This window comes from Ambystoma mexicanum, chromosome 5q (genome assembly GCF_040938575.1).
Source record: "Ambystoma mexicanum isolate Mex_15411 chromosome 5q, UKY_AmexF1_1, whole genome shotgun sequence".
Classification (NCBI taxonomy): domain Eukaryota; kingdom Metazoa; phylum Chordata; class Amphibia; order Caudata; family Ambystomatidae; genus Ambystoma; species Ambystoma mexicanum.
Genome location: NC_090933.1, coordinates 1,303,725,814 through 1,303,749,695, shown reverse-complemented (window position 1 = coordinate 1,303,749,695; position 23,882 = coordinate 1,303,725,814). Strand labels below are relative to the sequence as shown.

The following is a 23,882-nucleotide window of genomic DNA, read 5'->3' as shown; positions in this document are numbered from 1 at the left end:
TAGTTCCGGGACTTTTTTTTTATTGTCCCTACGGGTCGGCCATGTGTTTGTAAGCATAAATCGGTAGATCGTAGGAAACTTTCCTATGGACCTTACCCGACTTTTCGCCCATTATCGCACTCGAAATCAGCCTCCATTTTGTGATAATCCTATCATTCCGCCGCATCGACCTGGCTCACCTGCCTTTGCGGCACTAAATCAAATCCCCCGCCCCTGAGCCTGACATCAGCAGACGCGTACTGCCCATTTCAAGCACGTCTCGTGTCATCAATCGCTGCGCCTCAGCTATTGACGTGTTGCCATGGAAATGGCAGGACGCCTCTTTCCCCAATAAGTATAAACAGACCGTTTCACAACACACAGCAGCAGATTTTCGATTCCATTCCTCTCTCTGTGTTACTTTGAGTATTCTGTGACTCGTTTCAGTGCTCTGGTCAGCTACCTTCGCCGCTTGTAGCCCGTGTGAACACCTGTACCATCTCTGTAAATTATTTTACTATCTTTACCGCACAATGGCCACAATAATGCCGTATATGTACGAGCCCGAGTACACCGAGGAGGAACTACTGGAAAGGCAAGCACGCGAAAACGATGGGGATTCGGACGGCAGTTGGGAGGACCAGTCAACGGATGAAGAGCCTGGACCATGTCGCATGGACGGCGTCTCCACCTGGTGCACGTGCAATCGGTGCGAGCTAATGCCAACTGAGGAGGAGAACTGCTGCTGCCGTGAAAATTCCGGGTGCTTGGCCTACATTTCGGAAAGCGAGCAAAGTCTGCAGGAAGGCGAGCAAAGTCCGCAATGCATCACCGAGCTGCCAGAGTTCAGGGAAGCCTGCCTCTCACGGACCGTGTTGAGGATGATGATGGTGCTTATGCACGAACTTCGCGGCACTGTTCGTCCGCGTAATCCGAGTAACGAGTAAGTATACTCTGTTTGTGATGTCAGTGATGCCACCACTATTTCATGGTCGTCTCCCACATATAAAATTACATTTACATATCATTCGAACGCATGTAAATTTGTTCCATATAGTGCATTTTCTAGATATAATTTTTTTCTAAGAAAAATGACATGTGTTACCTGAATCGACATTGATAAGAAAGTTTGGTCAGTTTAATACAGTTTGCATCTTTTTTTTTCACAGGTGGTACAGGCTGGTGGCCTATCGTTGCTTCACTTGGTGGCTTCACGGGAGGCTCGGACACCGCGTTCGGAGAGTAATACCTGCCTGTGCGGTACTTGCCATTAGACAACATTTCCCCAGTGACAGTGGACAATACCGCGGATTTTCCCTCGATGTGCTGCAACCTCAACTTTACAATGTGTAATGTTTATTATTTATGTTTAATTAAAATCTAAAATAAAGCCCAACATATATTTTAACAATGGTTGTTTTGATTTTTTAAATGAATCTAGTGTATATTCTCCTGGGAGGGTGAGGTATTTATAAACTCACCCCCCTGCATTCCATGTAGTAGATCCTGCAGCCATCCTCTTACATTCAGTTAGATGGCCTCTCCTTGGTGAGGCCCTGCGGCAAACGGGTCTTGTCTGCACGACCACCGCCCCGATCCACCCCCCCGCCCTATCAAAGGCAGTTCGCACCGGGGTACTTGTGCTGGCAAGTGGAGCTGTCAGGGAGCGATAAAGGCCAAGAGGTGCCAAAGACCATGTACACTTCAAAGTGGTCTATAGAGCATGGGTTGTTGTTCCCATGTCTACCTCCAGACCCCGTGTCTCCTGCCAAGCATCCCCCCTCACGCTGGACGGCCCCCTGCAATCCACATAAGTGTGTCTCCATTCACGAGTCTTCCTGTGTCTTGTCTGCACGACCACCGCCCCGATCCACCCCCCGCCCTATCAAAGGCAGTTCGCACCGGGGTACTTGTGCTGGCAAGTGGAGCTGTCAGGGAGCGATAAAGGCCAAGAGGTGCCAAAGACCATGTACACTTCAAAGTGGTCTATAGAGCATGGGTTGTTGTTCCCATGTCTACCTCCAGACCCCGTGTCTCCTGCCAAGCATCCCCCCTCACGCTGGACGGCCCCCTGCAGACCGCATAATGCCACGACATATACACGTCATTCATTCACAAACACACCCCTGTTTCGAATTCTTTATAACCCACTTCATATTTCTAATGAGAACTTCTTTGCGCTTTGCTAGTCAACCCGTGAAGGTGCTGGTTATCTGCTCTTCGTCTCTGTGAACTTCCGTGACCACTTTGAGCAAACTCGTCAGTTTGCAACCTGTGAACTGCTCCCTGTTCTACGACAAGAAACTACTCTGATCCCTGCATCTAACTGTTTGTTCGTCAAGGTAAGTCCATGTACCATAATCATTTTGCGTCCAATTTTTTAATTTATATCTATTTGCTAGTAGTCATCAAATTGCATCCATGTTTTCTTTTCGTTCACGACAGTACATGCAAGGAACTAGTCACATGTTCTGAGTTTAGTCAAATTACTTTTTCTATTTTTTGAAAGTTATTGAAATACTTATCCGCATGTGAATAACATGTATAGTTCCAAGAACCAAAACGGACCTTGCATTGAACCTTTTATGTGTCATTTAATGTTTTAACACATTGGTATTCATAGAGAATTGTTGATCTTTACTTTTCAGAACTTTCCATAATGCCTGCCTGTTCCATTGGCGGTTGCCCTTCGAAGACCCATAACAAATCTGAAGGTACTATAATGCATGTTTTCCCTAAGACAATAGATCAGATAAGAGAATGGGTCCGATATTGCGGATATCCAGCCTCTGAGATAGAAAGTAGAGTCCTAGAAGTCTTTGCGGACAAGAGGGGTGATCGATACCGCATCTGCAGCAGGCACTTTAGCCCAGACATGTACTCCACATCATTGCTAATAAGGACGAAAACACCGCGAGCGAGGCGAAAATTGCTCTCAACCGCTATTCCCACTCTATTCGTCCACATCCCTCCACTGGTGAGTCAAGTTTACGTATTTATCTCTCGGCATTGCGGTAGTGTGTAGCATTAGCTAACAATAATTTCCCCATTTATGTATCCACTCAATATGAAGGCTGAAGATTCTCCATCCGTGTCGTTATTGCAGTCATCAGCCACTTCAAGCGCCTATCGGGTAATCTTACTTAGCTATTCTGACACTGACTTGTTTTAGGCATGTAAATCAATAGTTTTAATTGATCGTGTAATTATTTTACCTAATGGTACACCACAGTACTCGTCCTCTAGTCTTTGTTTTCAGTTATAATTATTGTTATCCAAAATAATGCAAGTACTGTCTTTCAGGGAGATGCTGAGGAGTCCAACGCATTGACGACAACCGTAGATGTCACTCAGATGCTCGAGGTACGTTTCCGGACAGTTCCATCGATGGAGATCATCAGATCTTGCATTCTTGTAGCGTGATTGTTACACACAATGTTTCTTTCGTTTTTAGCCATTGGTATGTCCTTCTGTCGTCGCCCTCCTATGTGTCTTCTTTTTTCAATATTGTGTTCATTACTAATGAAAGTCCTATGTTTCAGGGAGTCGATGGAGCATTAGTCCAAGAGGAAGGGGGAGCATGCAGTTACGGGTCGGCGCAACAGCTTGCAGAAGTGTGCACCGCAGTTACAGCGTCCCTTGATGTTCTTATGCATTTCGAGGTATGGATACTGACAGATCAATCATGCGAGATCAAATGACGTGATTACATCCGCTATACTTCCTTCTTTATTAACGCAAGTACTATGTTTCAGGGAGCTGACGGAGCTTCTTCAACAAGAACATCACCCCTAGTAGTTGATGCAGATCTCTGGGTGGTGACACTTCCAACGATGGAGCAAATCGAATCATATTTAGATATCCATTATTTATTTTAGACAACTGATCATTTGTGCAGGTCTATTTAGATGAGCCGTTGACGCCTGCAGAAAGTTTATGTTCTTTTAAACAAAATACAAAACCATACTAATGCAATTACTGTGTTTCAGGGAGTTGCTGAAGCCTCATCTTCAATAATATCATCACTGGAAGTCTATGCGGAGCCCGAGGTATGGATCTTGACAGTTCAATCTAACTAGATCAACAATGCGTGAACTATTGTCGTTTGAATGTTGTACACAATGCGTTCATTCGTGTTTTGCTATTGAGATGTACGTATGGGTATTGGTCCCCAAGTACATTTTGTGTTTTCAATATTATTATACATACTAATGAAAGTTCTATGTTTCAGCGAGTCGATGGAGCCTCAGTGAGTGATGGATGTGCTTATCATGAAAGTATAGTCGTTGCAGCGCGAGAGGAAGTGGAGACATGCACACACGAGTCGGAGCAACAGCGTCCAGATGTTGAAGTTCGAGGAAAGAAAGTTTCAAAGAAAAGAAAGCAAAAGAAGGTTAGTGTCCTGTTCACTATATTATGTTGTCTTTCACTGTCAATAGTTCAATACTGTAAGTTGTGTTTAAACTGAACATCCCTTTTCTAATCTGTCCTCTAGTTGCGAGTGGGTGTAAGAACTAGATCTACACAGACAGTGAAGCGAACGAGAGATGTTGCTTGTCAAACCTTTTGGCAGGGACTTGAGACTGGAGATGCATCGTGCCAATGGGAAGAATATGAAGTGATTGACAACGGAGCTATACCACCACCAGCCATTGATAGTGAATGTCCTCCTGGTAGTTTGGATGCAGTCGGAGATCAATTCACAGAATCCACACCCGCAAAAAATAAGAGCACGCGAAAGTTGAAGACATTGTTTTTTTCTCCCATCTCCGGACAAGGAACAGATGTTGCAATGGAAGAGAATGAAGTGGACGACAATGAAACACCATCAATATCAATCAGCATAGCGGAAGACGATATCAGAGATTGTACCTTTCATGCGAGTGACATGTCCTCAACGTTACAGGCCGAACCAGCTGGGATGCAGAGTGACAGTATAAGGAAAGAGGCCAAATTCATTGTATTCGATAGCTGTTTGATGGATATTATTATGATGATGAAATGTGGGCATTGGGTTGGTGGGGAAGTATGTGGGGAGCCATTGATTAATGTGACTCGTGCAATTCGAGGCACTAACCTTAAAATACATGCCACCTGTACACAATATCATCCGTTCGCATGGTCTGCACAACCCATGCTGGGGCAACTGCCAGCAGGCAATCTACTTTGTGCAGCGGCCGCACTTTTTAGTGGTTCAAGTTTTAAAAAGTTACAGTATTTCTTTCAGTTTGTGGGAATCCATTTCATTGCGAAAAGTCAGTTCTACAAATACCAAACCGATTATCTATTTCCAGCCATCAGCGAAGCTTGGAGAATGGAAAAAATGTCAATGGAAAGTACATTCGCGGGCAAACGCTTCAGGCTAGCCGGTGATGGACAATGCGACAGTCCAGGATTTTCAGCCAAGTACTGCACCTACCACTTTCAGGACATGGAAAGTAAGAAAATTGTGAGTTCGGTGGTCGTGCAGGTGTCACAAAGTACATCCTCAGTGGCCATGGAGAAAGTTGGCTTTGTAGCATCATTGCAAGAACTACAATCGCGGGGAATGGTGATCGACCTGATAGCCACGGACAGACACGTTTCAATTGCCAAGACAATGAGAGAACAGTACAAAAATATAAATCACCAATTTGACGTTTGGCATCTTGCAAAATCAATCAATAAAAAAGTGTCGGCTGCAGGAAAAAAAAAAGATATGCAAGGTATTTCACAGTGGTCCAAGTCAATCAGCAACCATCTTTGGTGGAGCTCAAAAACATGTGAAGGGTCGTTGGAAATTCTACTGGAAAAATGGCGGTCAGTAATGTTGCACTGTAGCAACGTACATCGATGGTCGACAAATGAGCATTTCCACAAATGTGAACATGGCCATTTGTCCACAGAGGAGGCACGGAAGAAGAAGTGGTTGATTCCTTCATCACCCACTCACAAGGCCATTGAAAAGATTGTATTTGATAAAACTATAACAAAAGCTTTGAGGGGACTCACGGAATTCTGCCACACAGGAGATTTGGAGGTGTTCCACAATATGTGCCTCAAGTACAGGCCCAAAAGATTGCATTTTGGCATGGAAGGCATGATAAATCGGACTCTTCTAGCGGTCTTGGCACATAACCATAATGTTGGCCGTCAACAAAGTAGGACGACCGGAACTTTAGGGACGCTTCGCTACAATAAGGCCTTCACTAAAAGAAGTAAACAATGGGTGATCAAACCAGTGTTTGAGGATATGCAATATGAGTTTATTGAGAGACTTATCGTAGATGTCCTCGATAGGCACATACATGGAGTGGTGAACGAACCTATGCAGGGGACAACTGCATTGCCACCCAACATTGCCTCTGTTCCATGTCCACCAAAAGCAGAGCTCATTGAGAAATACACATCACGGTTTAAATGATTGTAATTCGATTGTCTGTTCTCTCGAGTCTCCTCATGTTGCAGGCCCATTGCAATTAAACCAAACAGTAATATAAATCATTTTTACAAAAATTATAGAATGTTTCCGTATTACAAACACATGGCCGACCCATAGGGACAATAAAAAAAAAGGCACGCAGACAAGATGCCCTTACACTAACTGGAGCTAACTAGAAATGTGTGCTCGCTCAAAGTGAAGGTCAGCTGCTTTGATGTTTTGCTCGGGTGGCGGAACGGCCCACGACCCAATATAAGGTTCTATTGTGATTTGACCTTGACAGGCCGGGACCATCCTGAAAGACTAAGAAAAGATAATGAATAAAATTTCAGAAACGAAACGATGAGCCACGTTCATTAGAAGAAGTAACGTCGGCAAAGAAGGAGTGGTGTTTCGGGTCTGCCCTACACAGAGACACAATGGAAAATGCAAATATAATGTAAGTAACTTTTGATGAGTTTATACCGCAATTTCATTACTATACAGTGGCTTTAAAGACGGGTTCAGTTGTACTTGTTCGTTCTATGTGGCATAGTGTTTTCTACCGCGCACTATCTGGAGGAGAACCATCTTCTTTTACTGAAGCACCTCAAAACCTTCCTCTTTGCTTCTGCTTTCTCTCTCCCTCTCCCCTGCTACAACTGGTCCACTGTCTGCGACCTCGGTCCTGGGCCCTTCCACTCTCCACCTGCACTGCCTCCCTGTCAACCCCTGCACTGGGGGACTGTCTCAGTATCCTACAGCCCCCCCTTCCCAGCACTTGTTCTGCACTTACCTTGCACTTGCCACCAGCTGGCCCTATTTATTTATTATTTTATGCTACTTACCTTGTACTCCACTCCCCCCCCTCCATGCCTCGCCACGCCTTTAAACACTTGTGTACACCCAGTAGCGCTGTCCTCGCTATGAAATGAATAATTTTAATAAGGATCTGATGGTGAGACTAATTTCATTTTTTATGTTTTTAGGTACATCATTCACTACTGTCTGTGTCACGAGTACCAGACACCGGCGGACGGCTTCTACAGCCGCCAGTTGCTTCTCCGCGTGAACAACGTTACCACCCTGACCATTTTATGGGACGATCGCCAAGTACAAGTATGCCCTTACGCGGTACTAACGGTTAGATGCAACATACCTACCGTTGTGGTGGCCTAGTGCCTCGTTGTTGGAACAGCCATGCGATTATCAGTTCGACAGAAGAGCTTATTTTTATCGTAAACCAACACCCTGTGTACTGCACACGAACATCGCTTCCCTCAAGACGAACTAATTTGGATCGAGAGCAAAGAAAAATGCAAATCGCTGAATATTCTCTAAACATTTGATGTCCAATAAACGTACTTTGCCAAATGTACAATCTTGCCGTTTGCTTTTAAACCACGGTTTCACATTCCGAATTGTGGTGCTGTATTGTGAGATGCTCTAAGACCCTGTGTACAGCAAAGGACCATCGCGTTCCTCAATACGAACTTTTTGGAACATGAGCAAATAAAAATGCAAATCGCTGAATATTCTCTAAACATTTGATGTCAAATAAATGTACTTTACCACATTTACAATCTTGCGGTTTGATTTCAAAGTACAGTTTCATATTCCGAATTGTGGTGCGCTGTATTGTGAGCTGATCTGTGTTGATTTCCGGGGTCTGTGTGGAGTCGCGTAGAAGACGCCTGGGCGCGTTTGCCTACGCAGCACAGTCACGTCACGGATAGAGGCGGGGAATATGAATGTTTTGATAAAGTCTGTTTCAGGGGCGGGGGATTTGATTTAGTGCCGCAAAGGCAGGTGAGCCAGGTCGATGCGGCGGAATGATAGGATTATCACAAAATGGAGGCTGATTTCGAGTGCGATAATGGGCGAAAAGTCGGGTAAGGTCCATAGGAAAGTTTCCTACGATCTACCGATTTATGCTTACAAACACATGGCCGACCCGTAGGGACAATAAAAAAAAAGTCCCGGAACTATCCTTTAAGAAGAGTTCCTATTACTTTAGAGCGGAGACTGTTAATGAGCCGTTCTGGTTGCAAATGGAGAGAGGGATGTGTGCGCCGTTTCATTTGGATAATCTCTACTGTATGGAAAAATTATCAAACAAGAAACTGGTTTTGAAACCAATTATGGTTACTCGACAGATTTTGGGCTCTTGGTTTGGTGAGAATGGACAAACTTATGGTTTCAGTACAGATGCCTCTATATGGCATAATGAAACTTTAAAGATTAATAGATGTCTTAATTGCAAAAGTTGGGTTTCAAGAGGGATTTTGAAACTGGGGGATGTTTTGGATGGGACTCGGATGTTGAGTTTTGAGGAGTTAGTAGATAGATTTAATTTGAGTCTATGAGAAATGACTAGGCATTTGAGTTTGGCAACTGGGATTAATCAGAAGATCGCTATGGCGGGAGGCTCTTTTGGGAAGAAGCCTGAGGTTAGTAAATTACTGGATGGTCAAGAGTATGGTGCACAAACTTACATGAATTTCATGCCCATGAATGCAAAACATTTGTTGGCATGGGATGGGTTGAGAGTTACTTGGTCGAATGATGTCAGTAGGGTCATCTCTGATACTGATTGGAGTGATATTTTAAAAGTGGGTGTGAATTTAGGGAAAGATATGAACTTGCGTCTGATTCGGCAGAAGATTGTTGGAAGATTGTATTGGACTCCTGTGAAAATGTTTAAGTTACAATTGAGTTTAGATGACTTGTGTTGGAGCTGTAGTGCGGATAGAGGTACTCTTTTACATCTACTGTGGGGATGCCCAAGGGTACTGTCATTTTGGAGTGAGGTGATAGATCGAATTGATTTCATTTTTGGGATAAGTTTAATCAGATCTGCAGCTAATATAATCTTGCTCTCACATGTTGAAAGGGGTGTTCAGGTTAGAAAGCATAACATTTGGATTGATAGAGCACTGATGATTGTGATTAGATTGATTCTCAGGATCTGGAAAACTAGGAAGAAACCCAGCGTTGAGGATTGGTTGAGGGACTTGAGGGTTTTTTTTCTAGGTATGACAAGGTTTCGTTGAAAAATAGAGGCAAGGAAGATGAATATTTGTTGCTGTGGGGATCGTTTGACGCCCTCTATGATTGATTTTATATTCTGTGGATAATTAGAGGGTAGGATAAGGGGGTGTTTTTTTTTCTTCTTTTCTTTCCTCTTTGTGATGTTTGGTTTTGTCTTTGTGGTATTTTATGTGTATTAGGTATAATATTTAGCGGGGTTCATTTAGATACGTTTTGCATGGTTGATTTTATTATTGGATTTGGTTTAAATGGTTTGCTCATGACTTTCATTTGAAAATGAATACTGCAATGTTAGTTTGATCCTATGTAAAACTGCTGTATTGTAAACCTAATTAACAGAAGTTAAAAAATAAAAAAAAAGAAATATAAGGCAGACAACTTGGTAAAAGGTTTTAACAAGAAACCATTTTATTAAATCATAAGGGTGTGACACGCCCCACTATCCCTAACCTAAAGAGGATTTCCCTGCCTTATCAAAATAAACTAAAGGAAAGCACTAACAAAAAGGAATCTCTCCCTCACACTTACACATACAAACTCTAATATATGGCAAGTCAAATGTAACAAAAATGGCAGTTATGTTAACTGTGTATCCTTGTAATCTTGGTTGGATCCCCTTCCCCAGATTCAAAGCAGGATTTGCAATCAAAAGTTCAAAAAAGAAAAGTTGAGTTTTGTAGGAAAGTTCTTCTTACTCCAAAGTTCTCACTTGGACTTTAACCAACAGTTCAACCAAGCTACAAGTCTGTATCTCTCCTCATATAGAAAAGACTTCACCACACATTCTTAAGAAACACACACAAAAAAAAAAGAAAAAAAAATTAGATTAATCTCACAATTCTTCTGGATCGATCAACAATGTATTATCAGGCTGATTACACCAGAATTCATGAAACACTTTAGTTGGCTTGCCACTTTTCCACAACCTTCAACCACAATGCAGTGTTTTAATGGCTTCTTCCTGGTTCACTAACCTGCCATAACTACCACTAAAAGGTCCTGCCAGGACAAAAGCTCCCAACACTACTACAAGTATTCTGTGGCAAGGTTTACTTAAAACCTTTTAGAAAAGTCTAACATCCAAATTCACAACTTTCTTTGGGAAGACAGGATACACATTGGTGCAGTTTATTCCACTGTTGTATTTGCCACAGGCAATGCAGGTTATTCTCCTCTCCCGCCACTTTTTTTCCCCCCACTTTCACATCAAATAACTGCTGACAAACATTTTGCATTACACTTACCCCTCTTTGGCTTGGGCAATGCTTGTTTATGTCTTGCTCAACCATTACCTCTTCCTCACTTTAGCAATAATGGTTATAATTAGCTTGCTTCAGTATTGCCCTCTCTTTGTGTGGGTAATAACATTGGCCTTGATAGCAATGATTATAACCTTTCTTTTGACAAAGTTCTTGTTATGCCAATTGGACTTATTAGTTTGGTATTCAAAATTATTAACAGTAGCCAGTGGTCGATTACGGAGCGGAGCATGCCAGGATTACCAGACAATGGTAAACCCACCAGTTTCTGCACACGCGTCCGCTCAATCCGCTGCAACTGTTCTTTTTGGCTCTTCTGCGGTCTCCTGCACGTCAGACTACTTCGGGGCGTTTCCCAGGGATCACGCTGATTGGGCCTAGTGCACTCAGGTACTCGCCAGCCACCGGAACACAGCACGCAATAAGGAGAATCTCTCGCTCCAGGGGGAAAGCCTGTTACAACTTGCCTTCCCACTGCGCAAAGTCTTCATTTAAGGCCATCAATGTTGGTGTCCGTCTCAGGACAGTCAGTCGCTCCAAAGATAGCCGCGGCTCCATTTCTTTTCTTCATCCACTGAAACTGGTGGTTCTGCAACTCTACATTCTGTTTCTAATGGCCTGAACCTGACGTGGGCCACATATATTCAAATGTCCTGCTTAGGTGTAGGTCACTAGAACCACTAGACTGCACCAGAGTCCCTCTTCCTCATCCGAGTACTTTGGCCATTGTGGGACTTGAAGTCCCCAATGTTCCCATTACGATTTTCTCCAGGAATACAAACTTCAACTTTATGGGCTTTCCTCAGTTTATAAAATAGATCCTTAGGGAAGGGTTTTAGAGGAGGCAATACTGGATTCAGATTTAAGGGATAATTCTAGTCATTAGAAGGCATGGTAATAAGGTTCCGATTCTTAAAAATATTATTATTCCCCTGTTGATCACAAGCCTTTTCACGACCATTAATAGGAGTAGCTTTGGGTAGTTTTACTCTGGCAGCAAGCCATTAAATATTCTGGCAACATGGACAGCTCCTCTCTGAAGATAAATACTGTGTCTCTCCTAACCAAGTCCCCAGGTCCTTTGGGGACTTTCTCCTCCCAGGTGATCCACCCAGCTAAAACCAGCCACAGGGTTAGAATATCTGGAAAACACTAATAGGTAAACAACAAGAAAGTGAATAATATCCAGATGTCCAATCAAGGGGGCACCTATCATTTAACATGTGGGGTAGTTAACTAATCATTTAAATTTGCACATTTGACCTCAGGGGGGGGAGCCACCCCCTGTGAGGCAAGGATGAGAGCCCCCTAAAAACCGTCCGGGGGGATTTGGGCAAACTGGACCTCACTAGGAGTGACTCCTTTGTATGATAAGGACTCCTGGTCCAAGCACGAAATCCCAGACCAGACCACTTTGTCACGTGATATGAGAGAAGAAAGAACTATTGTTAATGCAGACTTATCACCATGGAACAGTGACACTTGCATTTTCCTAAGGCATTGGTGATTTTCGTTTGGAAGATGCCATCGAAGAACACATCTCTTTTTACTGTGGCAAACTATTTAAACCCGAAAAGAACTGAGCGATCTCCTACGCAGGGAGGAGGCAGTGGTGTGGACAGAGCTGAGCCGGATGCAGGATGGTTTGCATCCCATTCAACCAAGCAGCCAATGACAAAGGGAGAGGTGGAGACATGGAATCCCTCATTTCCTCTGGATGTGCAAGGATAAAGTGGTAGGTCGGAGGCCTGACAACCGATGCCGAGAACAGATTGCCTGGGAAGATACTAATCCCGACCCTCCATTTTCTATGGACATCAACGAGGGAATCAAACGTTCCCACAGAGAGAGTACTGTATTTGTATTTATTAATTTATATATAGCGCTTTACGCCAAAGCGCTTTACATCAAACAGGAATACATGAGAAGCAGTAGAATAAAATACAGGATTCAAATGAACAAGGACAACATGAAGAACAATTTGCCGAGTTTGATTGGGTAGAAACCTGGAGTGGGGAGGGATGGGGCAAGAAAAGGAGAAGGGGAGTTAGGGGGAAGATTGAAGCAGGTGAGATTTTAAGGAGGAGCGAAAGGAGGAGTAGGAGGAGATGGAACGGATGGGTAGAGGTAAGGAGTTCCAGTGAAGTGGGGCAAGAAGCATAAAGGAGCGAAAGCGCGAATGAAGACAATGGGGGGTGCGGAGGAGAGGATCAGAGAGAAGGTAGAGGTCAGCAGAGCGTAGTGGGCAAGGGGGTAGTAAAAAGAGGAGAGAAGAAAAGGTAGGGAGGAGCAAGATCTTGAAGTGATTTAAAGACAAGAGGAAATTGAATTTAAGTGTGGATGGAGAGCCAGCCAAGTGAGGAGAGTGAAGAGGAGATGGAGCTGAAAGGAGTGAGGAAGCAGAGAGTGCGGATGGCGGCATGGTAGAGGGATTTGAGGGGGGCAAGACGAGAGGCTGGGAGACCTAATAGGAGGGCTGAGCAGTAGAAGAGAAGGGAGAAGATAAGGGAGGAAACTAATAGTTTGGAGGCGTGGAAGGAGAGAGTACCAGATTTTACAGATGTTATGAAGATTTAGCAGCAGGCACGAGCGGTGAGAGAGATATGGTGGGTAAAGCAGAGATTGGTATCAAAATGGAGGCCAAGATTGCGGGCAGAGAAAGGGAGGAAAGAGGATGGAAGGAGGGTGGTAGGGTGGAGGAAGAGTGTTGGCAGGGAAGAAAAAGATTTCAGTTTTGTTAGAGTTTAAAGTGAAAAAGTGGGAGGACTTCCATATTTTGATAGCGGTGAGACGGGAGGATATTTTAAGGTGAAGGTCAGGGGTGAAGGAGGAGAAAGAGGAAGAGTTGGGTGTCATCGGAGTAAAAGTGATGAGATGCCAAAGGAATAGATGAGTGGGGCAAGAAGAGAAGTATAGAGCGAGACGAGGAGGGGGCCAAGTACACAGCCTTGTGGGACACCACATTCAAGAGAGTGAGTAGGGGGAAGAGCGGCCGCCCCAGGAGACGGCGAAGGAGCGATGGAGAGGTAGGAGGAGAACCAATTAAGGACAGAACCTCCGAGACCAAACGTGGAGAGCGTGTTGAGGAGTAAAGGGAGGTCAACAGTGTCAAATGCAGCAGAGAGGTCAAGGAGAATGAGAATAGAAGATTTGTTTAGAATAGCGAGCAGAAAGAAGAGAATTTAGAACAGAGGTAAGAGCGGTCTCGATGGAATGTAAAGGGTGAAAACCAGATTGAGTGGGAGGGAGGAGTTTAGAGACAAAATCAGAGAGTTGACAAGTCGTTTGAGAAGCTTAGAGAGGAAAGGTAAGAGAGATGGGGTGAAAGTTGGAAGCTTGGAGAGGGTTAGTTGAGGGTTTTTTCAGGATGGGGATGATGGTGGCATGTTTGAAGGCAGTAGGAAAGGTAGCAATTGAGAGGCATAGGTGAGGAAACAGGTGAGGTAAGGAATGAGAAGCGGGGGTAGACTTTGGGAATAAGAGTAGTGGGTAAAGGATCAGAAGGGGTGTGTTTTGGACAGGAGAAGGGAGATATCAGCGTTGGAAACAGGGAAGAAGTTAGATAAAAAGGAGGAAGAGATGGAGTGGGGGGAGAGTAGGATGTTTTGGCTTAAGGCTAGAATTTTAGAGGAGGAGAAGTCCGCGAAATCAGACGGAGAGAGGAGAATTTGTGGAGTGGTCAGGTGTGAGGGGGGAGAGCAGACGAGTAAGGGTTTGAAAAGTAAGCCCTGAGGAGCAAGGGCAAGGAGACTGTTTGGCTGTGGCGAGTGAGGACTGTGCATATCCTGTGTACACCCTCCAAACTTCTACCTGTGAGCATCCTGCATTCTCCTGGATTTCTGTGTGTGGTACCTGGAGGTGGGTGTGCCTTTAAGACTCCTAGTGAGTAAACCCATAAAAGGAGCAAGGGCGAGGAGACTGTTTGGCGAGTGGCGCAGCGCGGAGTATCTGCCCCATTGAGATCTGGAAAGATGGACCCCGCTATGCCATCACCAAGGACTAGAGCCCAAATAAAACGCATGGGCAAGCAAGATGAGCGATTGGTAAAACGCTCCAGACAACAACAGGTGAGCCAGTACTTTTCATGAGACTCTGTAACTGACGTTATTGATGAACCACGTACATCTGAGACTAAAGGTGAGTCTGAGTCCACAGAAACAATGGTATATGTTTTAGACAACTCTATACCTTTGATAACCCCCGATTTGGACCCCACCAGTAAGATACTGCAATCGTACTCTTCAACGCCTTACCTCCGCCCAATAGCCCCGTGAACATTGGATACTGATATTGCGGTTGGATTTACCGCGGAGGCTGGTGTGCGCCTGCTGGCGGGGGTTGTGGAGGTGGGTGGTGTGGGAACCGTTGGGTCACGGGGGGGGTGTGGAGCTCCCGGGGAGTGCTGTGCAGTCGTTGCGGTCCATGGCATGTGCAGCGGACCCTCGTTCCCCGATGGCAACTGTGTCTGCAGCGCCAACCTCCATGGTCACGCCTGATGACGCGGAGGGGCAGGGCGCGGAGGCGGTCGCCCCGCGAGTTGCCGACAAAGGAATCGCCGCGCCGCAGGAGCAGCTGATTTTGGCAGACGTGTCTCTGAACGGACGGTTGGTGAATCCTTCCAAGTCCTAGGAGCTGCTCGCTGTTTTGGGTGCTGGTGCTGTAGTTGATCCAACAAGCGGCGATGGTGCCCAAAGTGAAGAGTATCAGGTAAGCAACAAAGCCTACCCCGCTTTAAATTCAGCTGCTCTCTCCTCTGAAAACTTCTATGAGTTGCAACAACACGACAAGGGGTTTACTTTTGCTCCCTCTTTGGGTGTATTTATAGCGCCTAACTTGATGTCCCCTAACGATCATAAAGCAACTACCAGTGAGGCAGTGGCACTGCTAAGCGGAGCCTGGCAGGCTGAGGAAGTGGTGGGTGCCACTAATGCTGATAGAAGGAACTCGGAGTTTGTTTCAAATGTACTACAAAACTTAATTGAGTTAAAGAAAGAACGCACAAGCAAACAAACCACAGTGCCTATTCCGGAACATAATGTGTTGACTAAAATGCCTCAGAAAAGACATTGTAATAATCTGACTGATGCCAATCAAGACATCTGGGGGTCTGGTAACTATAAACGTGTAAGGGCGTCAGAAGCCGTGTCCACTGGGGGCTCATCCCATACATCTGTTGAGAATGTGGCATAATCACAGAAAAGGTTGACATCTCATCTAATGAATCGTTGCTATTTAAGTTTTGCAGCAATTTTTTTGGCCAACAAGGACTCGAGCAACTGTTTACAATGGTAGGAGTCATCATCCAGGGACTCATCTTTTGTGGCGCGACCTTTCCCTAAAGTTAGAAGAGATCGTACTGCCTTGAGCCAAGCGACACGTGATGTGCCAAGAAACGTTAAAGGCGGCGGCTTCGCCCCATGTGTGCATGTGCCCACAAATGATCTACTAGTGTCTTTGATTTCCGCAATGCCAATCTCACTGGCACCCTTTACCAAAATTTATGAGGCAATAAATGATAACTTGAAGGACGTAACAACATTAATTGCCTTCATTAACTCAAAACTACTGTAGTTCCACTACTAAAGGAACTGCACAGTATGCATAGAAACAAACAAGACGAAGTAACCCATAAATTAATGGCAGCCCTCGCCTCAGCCAATGATGTAAAACGTAATGACATGATTGATAAAAAAGCTTTTTGCTGAAGTAGCAAAGGAAGCACTGGCCCTCTTTCGCAAATCCCATATGGATACAAGAGGAGGTCAACTGTCTGGAGCTCGCAATACTCCTCACATACCATCGAAGGAGCAACTAATGGCATTGTATCTACTGCGAAATAGTGCAGCGGCAGCAGAAGAAGAAGCTGCAAAAGTGCAGTCAATCCTAACCGAAAGCAACCTTGGCCAAACGAGCAGGGTCCCTGAAAACACTAATGGCACCTAAAGGCCCTACCGAGTCAGAAGCTGATGTTCAATCTTGCCCCGTGGCAATCAACGAAGGACCCTCAATTATCACTGATTTACCTAGTGTGAATACCGGTCCAGATGCTATAATAGAAACTTCTTTCAACACAGCGTTTCTACAATCTAGAAGCTCAGCAAATCTTGCACAGCTGGATGTTCAAACCGCGACTGGTTCAGTTCCTCAAACAGCTCCTGAACTGGTCTCTGGTAATAAAGCTGTGGCTGTTGACGTAAAGTCAGCAGGCCTGTTTCCCATTTTTGGAGGCCCTGAAGCAGACCAATTAAAAAATGTGGAATTCAGGAAACTCCAACCATTGCAAGTTAAGAAGCAAAAAAACCTGCCAGGACGTAAGAAGAATCACCAAAGAGGTGCCTGTAAATTTCTGCGAAATATCAACGTGCTAGAGATTGTCGACAAAGCAATCTCCACACGGTTGAAATCAGGTGTAAAAATAAAGGAAAGTAATACGCTGCCTGCAGAGTCAATGGTCAGCTCTTTGCAAGTAGGTGATTGTCAGACTGTCAACGCCGCAAAGGCAGACCAAGATGAGTTGATGGATCTGTCGGTTTACGAGGATTTTGATGACGAAGAAAGCGTACCAGTGAAGCAACATCCCGACGCGTCTTTCATCATAAGATGAGCTACGCTGCCTAAAATACAGTGGGAGATCACCAACGCAAAGAGCTCAGTAGTCGGTTGGACGAATCCCAAAATGATCCTGCCGCTGGACTTGCATGATCAACTAAACAAATCTGCAACTGTTAATGAGGGCAGAATCTGCTCCATAATTCCGATTGAAGTATCAGCTACTAAAAGGGATTCGGTGCCTGCGTGCCCTGCGTTTGCTACTCTACAAGAAAAATGGAGCAGCTAATGGCTAATTTACAAAGGAAGCATCCTGAGTTTGGGAGGGCGAGTCAACTACCTCAGAACTCCCCCACCCTGGAAGGGGAAAGAATTGATCTTACTGCGGCAGCTCTGTCTGCCGTTGTACCTGACTCACAAAATGAGTATCAACAGCTGAAAGTATCAGGGAAGAGAGAATAGTAGTAAAGGTCATGAGACAGTCAGTCCTTTGGACCACACCCTGCTGATCAAACTGATGCTGGAGAGGTTGGAGTCATGGGATAAGTTAATTTTGAACTGATCAAATGTATTAACACTGCTTCATCACGTTCCACGTTTACGTGCATTGCGTTCCCAGGACATACAAATTGTCGAATTCCCTGATGAAACTCGCAATGACATGGTGATTTTGCATGTTGATTCCAACATAATTGCAAACACAATCCTGGAAGCAGGGGGAGATATGCTGTCTTTGGGGTTTGATATTTTCAAAATAATGGAGAATGTATGACCTAAAAATCCAGAGAAGGAGGCTGCAATAGGGGCAGTCTCAGTCTTACAGAAGTCCAAATCATGCTCAACAGTGATGAAACAGCAAACTGCTCGGGTGGTCCAGACGCCGATTGTGCAAAACTGTATGAGCGAGCTGGTACGTCAAGCGAGGCAAATCTCATCCGACTCTCATAGGGTGACGTTTGTTGAGCCGGCAGCTGTTCTGAGAACTAGTCCAATGGACAAAATTCGAATTACCATAAACAGTCGCAGATCAATGGACGACAGTGCGGCTGGTCTATCAAGTAGTCCAATTAGTAAAGAAAACCACCAAGACTGGAAATGGCTTGCCAAAACGCTGAACGACAAATCCCGAAGCTAATGCCCGATGGATAGAGAGGCGCAAGCCTGTACTTTTGCCTCATGGAACACGCGCTGCTTTCTCCACTTGCTAAATAATGACTGGCTTCAAGATTCTCGGCTAGTTTGTCTCCAGGAAACATGGATGTGTGAGATTCCAGTTATCTCAGAGTTTGAATGTGCCCTGAATCCAGCAAATAAGGCAGAGAAGGGACGACCGACGGCAGGCCTTCTAATTATGATTAAGCGTATCGTCTAATAAAATCCACTAATTATACGCCGTACATTCAAGTCTCAGAGATAGGTAAGATCAATCTCCTGAAAAATTATGTGGATGTGATTCAGGTTATAAATTTGTATTGGAATCACCGTTGCACAGGGACTTACCCTTTCATCGACCAAGTAACAACGATTATTGACAACCTGCTTGAATCAAACAAAGGGGTCGAAATAATAGTATGCAGTGATTTAAATATCGATTTTTTCAAGTCCCAGACCCCTGACAAAGTTCAACTAGCGAAAGACTGGTCAGAAGAACTAAATGCAAGAGGATTATCGATGTTAAATGGCTGTATTCAAGGGGATATCCCGGCGAAGTCCACATGGCATTGGGAGGGCCATTCGTCAACAATGGACTACATCTTTACATCGGACGCTCTGCATGCGCGTGTAAAATCTCTGAAAGTTCTCGTTATGAAAAATAGTGATCACGAAATGCTGCAGCTGCAATTTCAAGTATCCGAAATCGACCCAAGTCGAAAATGGTCGACGAAGGTCCAGGTCGAAGCAAACCGCATAAAACTGAGGCTGGATAAACAGGAGGTGTCTAATCTATATAATCAATTTAAGGCCAAATCAGAGGAGGTTGAATATGCCTCATTATTGTCCCAATTTAAAGCAAAAAACATTGGGCTAAACAATTGTCGTTTTGCAAGACTCACTGCTTCAAACTGAAGGTGATGCAGCGCAAGATTGATGCGTGCCGAGATTCGGAGAAATAATCAAAGGCCACTGAGTGAAAGACTGTCAGGAAATAGAGTGACTAAACAAGCCTATAAGTGGATAAAGAGCCACAAATACCTTCTACAAAAGCAAGACGCTGAGGCCATGTTGAAGACCCTAAAAAATAAGCACAGCGGTGGAGTTTTGGCAAATTATTAATCACATGGAAACGCTGCAGAGAGCTTTACAAGTTTGCTTAGTGACTGAGCTGGAATGGGTGGCTCACTTCGACATTATATAGTAAAAACATGGTCAGCACTTTATCATCAGCGCAGGAGGCAACACCATGGGATCTAAAATTCTCGAGAGAAGAAATTCGAGACACCATTATGAAAGCTAAAAACTCCAGGGCACCTGGACCTGAAGGGTTGACAAACTTTTCGATCAAACAGTTCCCAGATCTCTTGGCAGATTTGTGTTTCGATTTATTTGTGAGAATTAATCTTCACCAACAGTTGCCCACCTCATGGAAAACGGGGATAATTGTCCCAATTTTTAAGAAAGGTAACAGAACCTCACCTAAAAATTACCGCCCAGTGGCTTTGCTGGATGTTTTGGGCAAGATTTATGCTTCGATGATCCAACAAAACTGATCAATTGGGCCCAACTAGCAAATCGAGTTGATGAAAGACAAGCAGGTTTTGTGAACAACATTGGATGCTCTCTGAACCTGCTAATCTTGAATCTTCTAAAGATGGAAGCACTACGTACGAACACGAAAGTATATTTCGCTATTGTTGACTTCTCCTGTGCATTTGATATGATTGATCGAGAGTTACTCTGGCAAAAGCTGAGGTTGTGGGGCTGCCCGGCTGGTCTGTTAGAGGCTATTAAAGAATTGCACACGGACACTTCAATCACAATCCGCTTAGACCAAACGGGTAACCTGTCTTCACAGATTAAGACGCACAAGGGGGTTAAACAGGGTTGCCCATTGGCAGCTGCAATTTTTTGTCTTTTTATTTCAGATACTGGTGATGCAATAAATTTGGTGCAACAGCCTCCCTGCCACTCTAAAACCTGAGAACCATCTCCGGTTCCGGAAGCACCTCAAGAACTTCCTCTTTTCTTCTGCCTTTGCGCCCCCTTTCCGCTGCTGATCTGTTCTCTCTTGGCACCATGCACCTGGCCACCCTCTGTCTTTTGGGCCCAGGTACCTTCTCATCCTGCCACCCTCCCTCACTGCCTCCGGGCTACCCCTTGCACTGGGGTCTGTATCTGTACCCATACAACCCCCCCTTTTTCTTCCTACACTTATCAGACCTACCCTGTCTGCTGCCTTAAACCTAGCACTTGCAAATTGCTGGCTGCATTACCAGGCAAGAGGTTTCAATGTCCTACAAAAATATTTAGTTATTTCCAAATCCTAAAGCACGAAGGCGCTTTATGCTGTTCCGCTTAAACGCTTTGAAAACTAAAGAGCGGTCCAGCATTTTGGTACGTAATGTAGGCTTGAACCTCTCTGGCCGATTCTGTGACAGCGAAATTGAATCACTCAAACACTTGGTGTTGTTTTGCCCAAAATTGAAAGACGCACGATCAATTCACCTGGGGCGATGGAGTGAAGATCATCCTTCTTTATGTGCGGAAGATTGGTGGATGACAATGTGTAATGGCATCGACATGAATGGATGGATGCCTCCAACATCCTTTTTAGCTTCAATTGAAGCCAGGTTAAACATGTGTGAGCAGTCGCAGTGTGATTGACTTAAGTGGAAGCAAAATTGATAATTCATCATAGGATGGTTGGTTTTTTATGGATTGAGGGGATGGGAGGGATGTTTGTTGTTGTGGTTTTTTTTTTGTTTTTTATGTGTTCTTGTGTAACATTTTAAAGGTTTGAATTGAAACTAATAAAATAAAAAAAAATGTAAAAAAAATAAGGGTTTGAAAGATTTGTTTGGGGTGAGAAGCTTGAGAATGGAGAAGGTTAGAAAAGTAGGAGCGTTTGGCTGAGCTAATTCAGGAGTCAAATAGGGAATGTTAAGAGAAGTAGGAGGATTGGTTCGCGGGCGAACAATGTTTAAGCCAGCATCTTACGAGCAGTCAGAGAAGCCGGTGCATAGACAGAAGGTGAGAGGAAAGCCAGGGTTGGGCAGGCTTGCAAGAGGGGTGGAAGGGGGAGGAAGGGTGGATAAAGTAAAGACAGAGAGGAGGAAAGAGTAGAAAGGGCATCATTAGCTGAAAGGGGAAAATTGAGAGAGGGGGAAGAGAGGAGGAGCAGGATTCGATGAATTGAGAAGGGTTAAAGTTGTGGTGGCCTCGTCTATAGAAAGAGGCGGCTAGGGAGGAGGAGGAGGGGGGGGGGTGGACGGGGGAGTGAGGGAGAAGGAGAGAAGGGCATGGTCAGACAGGTCAGTAGGGAGGGTAGATGCAGAGGAGGGGGAGAAGGAAAAGATGAATACGAGAGAGTGAAGCCAGAGGAGTGTGTAGGTGAGGTAGGAAGAGGGGGTTAGAAGATAGGATTCAAGTATGGAAAAAAGAGGGGATTGTTGGGAAGCGAGGGAAAGGTGAACATTAAAGTCACCAGTATTGTCAAGAGGAACGGATACATTGGAACAAGGCTGAAAGAACCTACAAGGGCACGGAAGTCTGAATCCAGAACAAGCAAACACAAGATACGTGGTAGAAAGTACAAACACTTTGAATTGAGAGAATCTCCAAGGCTCTGGGAGCATACTGGCAAGAGACGCAGTACATATGAAGCTAACGCTCCACAAAGAAGGGTACTGTCAAGAGGAACAGAAAATGTGAACGAAGAATCAGAACGGAGGAATCGGAACGTACAAGGTCACGGGAGCCTGAATACCCCAAACTAACAAACATCCAATAAGTGGCTGGAGAAGAAAAGCATTAAATATGTTGAAGTGAGAGAAAGAAAGCAAAACGTTCTTTGTATTCAAGTTGTGGAAGTAAACTAACATATGAGAAACTAAGCTATCGAAAGGGACAAGAACCCTGTGCAAACCAGAGCAAATGAGTTTGCATACAAGTCAAGGAAGCTGGCAAGGTTACAAGAAGCATAGTAACCTGAATGAATATGTCTCATTTCTGTAGCCAATACCAAATGAGGAGCAAGTCTTCAAGAGAGCCATAAGACTTTGGGGAGTCCGAGAGCCAGAGACCTTTTCACACGAAACTTGCAAAATAGCATTTGGATTAAGGAACCTTTTTCTTTTGTTAAACCAACGTCTGAAGACAATACCGGAGTGGTTTTCAAACTATTATCTTGAACCTTTAAAAAAGTTTGCAGCGCCCGGAGACCGGGCCCTGGTCCTCACCTTTCTTTTTTGTTTCTTAAGTGGTAGAGACAGTCAGAAGCTAAGATTTGGACTAAGGCCTTATTTTGATCGAAACCCTTAGTTTTAGTTTAACAGGTAGAGAAATTCCCTCTTAGAAATCGGGCAAAGTAGGCAAGGCATTTTTATTTTAATTTAAAGAAAACATTCTCAAATGTGTCACAAAGACCTCCGGCTCCTCCTCCTAGTATGCTGCATAACTTTACGGAGGGTCAGACAGAGGGTCAGCCAAGCTTCTGTAGCTCCACATTTGTCTCCCCTCTAGCAGATTTCCATGCTTGCCCTTCTCCTACCTTTACAGTCATCCCAGCGCTGGTGGCAAGCAACCTGACTGGTTATCAATGGTCACATTGGTTTACTTATCCTCTTTATTTCCCAGCAGTCTCAGTCTGTGGCAATTAGTCCTGTGACCCAGAGAGAGAGAGTCACAAATGTTCAGACCACCAAATTGCATCTCTTTACCATTTCTCTCTAGATTTCTGAGAACTAGTTTGGCCTATGTCTTTCCGGTGCTTACACGCAACACAGTACCACCTCCCAATGTGCGTTTCAGATGCCTAAGGAGGCACTTTGTCGCACATTAACTTAAGTATTAGACTGCCATCTCAAGGGCTCATCCAATCGAATACTGTGGTGCAGTGTGATGCAGCCTGTCGCCAATGGGTCGGGATGAGTTGGGAGGAGCCATAGGTGCTGGAGAGCTGCACAGACCCCCTTCTAAACCCTGCATTCTTCTGACATTGACAATGTCTCAGCCAGATAGCCATGGAGCAGCAGACAACCGACCCACAGGAAGACGGCAGAGAAAAGAGGGTGGGCAGCTTACAGCGACTCGGCAGAGACCACCGGCGGGTTGCTTTGGAGCACCACACCACGGGTAACTCCGGCCCAAAGAGTAAGGATGGTGCTGCGGGACGTGGTAAACCCAGCGGAGGGGTGCGTGTTGCCATGGAATGCCGCAAGCAGAACCACACCAGACAATGCCGGTGCAGCTTGGCTCCAGCTGATAGTATTATCTGGATCACACACGTTCAAAGGAAACCCCACTATGCCACCGTGGATACATCATTGGGGAGAGAGGAGCACACTAGGAAAAGGTTTTGATAGAGAGGCCCACATAGAGCACCTAGTATTTTTTAAATACACAACATAACATGTTCCTTAGCGATTAAAGCCACAAAATGTGAACTGCCCCCTTACCAATGTTAAGCCTTGAAGAGTAAGAAATTG

The 23,882-nt window shown here is 44.7% G+C and overlaps 1 protein-coding gene across 3 annotated transcripts in view; it reads right to left on the bottom strand.

The window, feature by feature from the left end:
* HSF1 (heat shock transcription factor 1) overlaps positions 1-23,882 on the bottom strand; it is a 1,218,386-nt gene that overhangs the window by 1,049,270 nt on the left and 145,234 nt on the right. The gene's annotated exons all lie outside the window — the stretch shown is intronic.